Source organism: Ceratotherium simum, chromosome 20 (assembly GCF_057802395.1).
Source record: "Ceratotherium simum simum isolate JZ-2026a chromosome 20, ASM5780239v1, whole genome shotgun sequence".
In the NCBI taxonomy this organism is placed as follows: domain Eukaryota; kingdom Metazoa; phylum Chordata; class Mammalia; order Perissodactyla; family Rhinocerotidae; genus Ceratotherium; species Ceratotherium simum.
In genome coordinates this window covers 27,791,815-27,798,101 of record NC_141919.1, presented here as the reverse complement: position 1 = coordinate 27,798,101, position 6,287 = coordinate 27,791,815, and the positions used below count along the sequence as shown (strand labels likewise).

At 41.4% G+C, this 6,287-nt stretch overlaps 1 pseudogene; it reads left to right on the top strand.

The window, feature by feature from the left end:
* The first annotated feature begins 277 nt into the window (after positions 1-277).
* LOC101391863 (limb region 1 protein homolog pseudogene) lies at positions 278-3,124 on the top strand (annotated as a pseudogene).
* The last annotated feature ends 3,163 nt before the right edge of the window (positions 3,125-6,287 follow it).

The following is a 6,287-nucleotide window of genomic DNA, read 5'->3' as shown; positions in this document are numbered from 1 at the left end:
TTCTCTTGAGTTCCTTAGCAATGTGGTGACCCCGGGGCAGAGAGTCTGTGCTGGTGGCCATCGTCAAGGACAACTGAGGTCAGGCCCCGCCCTCGCCCCACCCCAGCCCGCGGGGCGCCCGCTCTCCACAGCCAGCGGCTTCGCCTGAGGCGGCGGCCGGGTCGTGGTGGCTGTGCCTGCGGCAGCCGCGATCGGCCGGCTCCCGTCCCAGGCGGCGGGCGAAGGTGCGGCGCAGCGCGCGGACGCGGGCGGAGGCGGGCGGCGGGCATGAGGGAGGATGGAAGGGCAGGACGAGGTGTCGGCGCGGGAGCAGCACTTCCACAGCCAAGTGCGGGAGTCGACATGTTTCCTTCTTTTTGCCCTTCTCTAGGTAGTTTCCTACTTCATCATCACAAGATACAAGAGAAAATCAGATGAACAAGAAGATGAAGATGCCATAGTCAACAGGATTTCGCTATCTCTGAGCACCTTCACTCTAGCGGTTTCTGCCGGCGCTGTGTTACTCCTACCCTTCTCGATAATCAGCGATGAAATCCTGCTTTCTTTTCCTCAGAACTACTACATTCAGTGGCTGAATGGCTCCCTGATTCATGGTTTGTGGAACCTTGCTTCTCTCTTTTCCAATCTTTGTTTATTTGTATTGATGCCTTTTGCCTTTTTCTTTCTGGAATCAGAAGGTTTTGCTGGCCTGAAGAAGGGAATCCGAGCCTGAATTTTAGAAACTCTGGTCATGCTTATTCTTCTTGCTTTACTTATTCTTGGGATAGTGTGGGTAGCCTCGGCGCTCATTGACAATGACGCTGCAAGCATGGAATCTTTATATGATCTCTGGGAGTTCTACCTACCCTATTTATATTCTTGTATATCATTGATGGGATGTTTGTTACTTCTCTTGTGTACCCCAGTTGGCCTTTCCCGCATGTTCACAGTGATGGGTCAGTTGTTGGTGAAGCCAACAATTCTTGAAGACCTGGATGAACAAATTTATATTATTACTCTTGAGGAAGAATCACTCCAGAGACGACTAAATGGACTGTCTTCATCAGTGGAATACAATGTAATGGAGTTGGAACAAGAACTTAAAAATGTAAAGACTCTTAAGACAAAATTAGAGAGGCGAAAAAAGGCTTCAGCATAGGAAAGAAATTTGGTGTATCCTGCTGTTATGGTTCTCCTTCTTATTGAGACATCCATCTTGGTTCTCTTGGTGGCTTGTAATATTCTTTGCCTGTTGGTTGATGAAACAGCAATGCCAAAGGGAACAAGGGGACCTGGAACAGGAAATGCTTCTCTTTCTGCTTTTGGTTTTGTGGGAGCTGCACTTGAAATCATTTTGATTTTCTGTCTTATGGTGTCCTCTGTTGTTGGTTTCTATAGCCTCCGATTTTTTGGAAACTTTATTCCCAAGAAGGATGACACAACTATGACAAAGATCATTGGGAATTGTGTGTCAATCTTGGTCTTGAGCTCTGCACTGCCTGTGATGTCAAGAACACTGGGAATCACAAGATTTGATCTACTTGGAGACTTTGGAAGGTTAAATTGACTGGGAAATTTCTATATTATATTATCCTACAATTTGCTTTTTGCTATTGTGACAACATTGTGTCTGGTCAGAAAATTCACCTCTGCTGTACGAGAAGAACTTTTCAAGGCCCTAGGCCTTCATAAACTTCACTTATCAAATACTTCAAGGGATACAGAAACAACAAAGCCTTCTGCAAATGGGCATCAGAAAGCATTGTGAGACACACAGCACCACTCTGCAATCAAGAGACCTGAGAACCCCAGATGCACAACATTCCCATCAGTCAGGAGTGCTTCACACTGACTGTGGTTCACAGTTAGGGCTTGAGCCTGTCAGGGTCATTTTTTTCATAGTCTACTAAGCACTTGGCTGTCACAGGTCTTCTCTTAATTTAACTTTGTGGTGGACCCTGTAGTTTCTAGCCAAATGCAGATTCCTTAGGGCAGCACATTCTTCTGTGGACACATTTGCTTGCATCTGTCGATACAATCACCCATTTGAGAATGTTAGAAAAGGCAGACTTTGGAGCTTTCTAAGGATTCACTTAAATCCCATTATATATTTTATTCAAAATGTAGAAGCCTATGTGAAGGGCATCCTCGATGCTTGGATGTGAGTGAAAGTTCTGCAAAAAAATCCAGGTTTATAGATTGTCATTGTTATAGTGGGTGGAACTGTAATGGTTGCAGATTATATTTTTCACTTCCTTAAAAAAAAAACAAAAGCATAGTTCTGATTTCTGTTACGAATGATATTGACTGGACTTTGAGTCATGGGAAAAATATAAAATTCTTTTCAAACCTGAGCCTTGGGAGCCACTCCAGGTGTGCCGTCTACTGTGCAGTGAAAGGCACTGCGGTAGGAATCTGATGAACCAGTTCACCGACAGCGCATGTGTATATAAATTCAGTGTTACCTCTCATAACAGAGTTGCCAGTGTTGAAAACACTTGTAACTTAGATTTTGCCTTATAGGCTATATGTACACTCCGTTTTTTTAAGCATTTTTTCCCAAAAATCCCTTAATTCCCTGTGCTCCCGTGTCCATTATGAAACTATAAATGCTCTGTGGTAGAAGCCTCTTCTTTCACATTCTTTAGGCTTTCGTTACTTTTGTATATGCCAATTTAAACCTCAGACTTAAAGAAGTTACCAGTTTAACACCCAAAATGCACAGCATCAGCATTCATGATGTAAGAATAGTTTTGCATTGTACCATGATCTGATAATCATTCAGTTATTAAATTATAAATAATTCTTGGGATGGTTTCTTGACTTCAAGTCCAAAATAAAATTATAAAATTATACTCTGTGTTACCATCCACTAGGATAGAGTATCAAAAATTATGCATGCAAAAATATGAGATGGGCCCATTTGCACATAATTCATAGTTATGCAGTCTCTCTAAATACATATGTTCATATGCACTATGTGTATGGCAATAGATTGTCTGTGTTCAGACAAAAGTAAAAACATTTTTCTTAAATTGTTGAATTTAAAAGTTTTTGGGGGGAAATTTATGAAAAACAGGCTGTATATATTTGACATCAGAAATTTCCACTTAAAACCAAAATAATATGAAAAATTAATCTGTATATTTGTAAACTTCATTGAGTATACTTCTTTTTTTATTTGTAGGTCTGCATTTCCTTCTGAGCTTCTCTTCTTGTTAAAATGCAGCTTAGTTTTAAAATAAAAGAACATTTTGTGATTCTAAACAACACTTAGTAAATACCACCAGTCTAGTATTGGTGAATTTCTCAGCATAAGATCTGCATACTAAGAAAATTAATAAAAGTTGGTTGCTTTCTAATTTCACTTGTAATTATACCTAATTTTAAGCATTAATTAATTGCAAGCTTTGATTTTTTTTACTGAAATTTGCTTGCAATCCATACTTTGAGCAGATCAGGTCAAGGGGAGAAGAGAAAGAAACTTCTTTAAATAAAAGAGTATCCATTTTAACTTACACCAATTTCAGGGCACATCCAAAGGAAGAGTTCTTGGGTATTTGTAAGATGTCTGAAAATTTTTGAGTAAAATATTAAACTTTTCAATGTCAAAAAAAAAAAAAAGACAACTGAAAGATCAGGGTATAGGGCCTTGCTCTGGTCTCTGATGCATGTCCAGTAAAACAAAAGTCTATCAGGAACTAAGACCAGATGTCTGCCCCCACCTGGAGATCATATGGATGCCCCCACCCAGAGACCAGATGCCTTCCCCCCCTCCATCTAACTGGCCTATAATCTTTGCTCTGTAAGATGGTTTCTTCGGACATTAGTCGGCCATCTTCCTCTTGCTAGCAGCTGTAATACAAAGTCCTTTCTTTCCTACCACTTTGTCTCTTGACTATTGGCATGTCTTGCAGTGGGCAGATAAACCCCCTTTTTGTTTTTTTTTTTAAAGGTTTTATTTATTTTTTGCCCCCAAAGCCCCAGTAGATAGTTGTATGTCACAGCTGCACACCCTTCCAGTTGCTGCATGTGGGACTCGGCCCCAGGATGGACAGAGAAGTGGTGCCTCGATGCGCACCCGGGATCCGAACCCGGGCCGCCAGCATCGCAGCGCAGCGCGCGCACTTAACCACCAAGCCACAGGGCCGGCCCGAACCCCCTTTTTGGATGGTAACAGAGCTACTAAATGGAAGAAGCCTGGCTCCTTGAATGAACATATGGAGCAGAGCCTCCACCAATCCATGTTATACTGTGACACGAACAATAAATAAACCTTTATTGTATTGAGCCCCCTATAATTTGGTGTTATTTGCAACAGTTTGCCTGAATATCACACAATTATTACAAATCTTACAGAATTGTTGTCAGGATTAAAGAAAAATAATCTTGCCTAAGATCAGAAGATCAGCATCTAGAAAGATGGGCATCAAAGCAATGATTCCTCTTTTCTTTTCTTTCTTTTTTTTTTTTTTTGGTGAGGAAAATCAGCCCTGAGCTAACATCCGTGCTAATCCTCCTCTTTTTGCTGAGGAAGACCGGCTCTGAGCTAACATCTATTGCCAATCCTCCTCCTTTTTATTTTCCCCCCAAAGCCCCAGTAGATAGTTGTATGTCATAGCTGCACATCCTTCTAGTTGCTGTATGTGGGTCGCGGCCTCAGCATGGCCGGAGAAGTAGTGCATCGGGGCGCGCCCGGGATCCGAACCCGGGTTGCCAGTAGCGAAGCGCACACGCTCTTAACTGCTAAGCCACGGGGCCGGCCCTCCTCTTTTCTTTGTAAACAATTCATTAGTGAATCCTGTTGGTTCTCTAAATATCTATTCCAAACTAGGGAATTTTGTGTTAAATACCTGTCAAGTTTCAAAAGGTGATTAAATATATTATATAATGAATCTAGGAAATTTAATGTTTTGCTTTAATTAAAAAAAATAACTGTGTTTTTTCTCTATCGTGATGAATACAGTTGGTACACAAGGCAAAACTGGGATTTGGGGCCTAGCATACTGGATCAATTCCATACAAGAGTTTGGATTCCTGAAGTAATACGGAATGTAATTGTAAAACAATTATTACAACTGAAGTATGTTATAACTAAAAAATATCATATTTTATGAATTTATTCTAGTAAAAGTCAAGAATAAAGCCACCCTGGTGTTCTTAACTTAGAATTTTGAATATGCTGGTTCAGGTCTCAAGAGTACAATTTGTTTTAAGGAAATGGTCCCACAGATCATTGTGGGGGTCTGGAGGTTCCTTTTAATGCAGTGGTTTGCAAGCTTCCCCCTGAATTTCAAAACATTTACTAGACGTTATGCTACAGATGAAAGTGCATGGATTGCGAGTAGGACAGATGTGGGTTCTTCAGCCAACTTGCTCTTTGATATAAAGGCCAGTTACTTCACTTCAATTTCTCATCTTTAAAATGCTCTTAGGAATACTTAACTCAAATTCTATTTGTCAGTTATACCTCAATAAAGTTAAAGAAAAAAATTAACTCCAAGGATTGCTTAAAAGTAAGGCTTAAGTGAGATAATGTTGGTGGAGTCCAGCACATTGATGATACATAATAAATGGTTCTTCTCTCCTTGCCCTCTCCAGCAAAAGCTGCAGGTAACATTTACTAACAATAAGGATGGGCAAGATAACCTGAGTATCATAATTTATTTTTAATTGCTATTACATCAGTTCAGTGTGAGATCATTTCTTTCAGACATATTAACCTGCTGATTCAAAGTCCTGTTTTGACAGTATTATATGTCTGTGATCAAAACAAATGAAAAAGTTCTTTTTTTTAATAATTTTATTTATTTTTTTCCCCCAAAGCCCCAGTAGATAGCTGTATGTCATAGTTGCACATCCTTCTAGGTGCTGTATGTGGGACACGGCCTCAGCATGGCCAGAGAAGCAGTGCGTGGGTGCGCGACTGCGATCTGAACCAGGCCGCCAGCGGCGGAGCGCATGCACTTAACCACTAAGCCACGGGGACAGCCCGAAAAACAGTGCTTTTCTTCCATTTTTTTTTTTTGTGAGGAAGATCAGCCCTGAGCTAACATCCATGCCAATCCTCCTCTTTTTGCTGAGGAAGACCAGCCCTGAGCTAACATCTATTGCCAATCCTCCTCCTTTTTTTCCCCCTTTTTCTCCCCAAAGCCCCAGTAGATGTATGTCATAGTTGCACATCCTTCTAGTTGCTTATGTGGGATGCGGCCTCAGCATGGCCGGAGAAGCGGTGAGTTGGTGCGTGCCTGGGATCCGAATGGGGGCCGTCAGTAGCGGAGCATGCGCACTTAACTGCTAAGCCATGG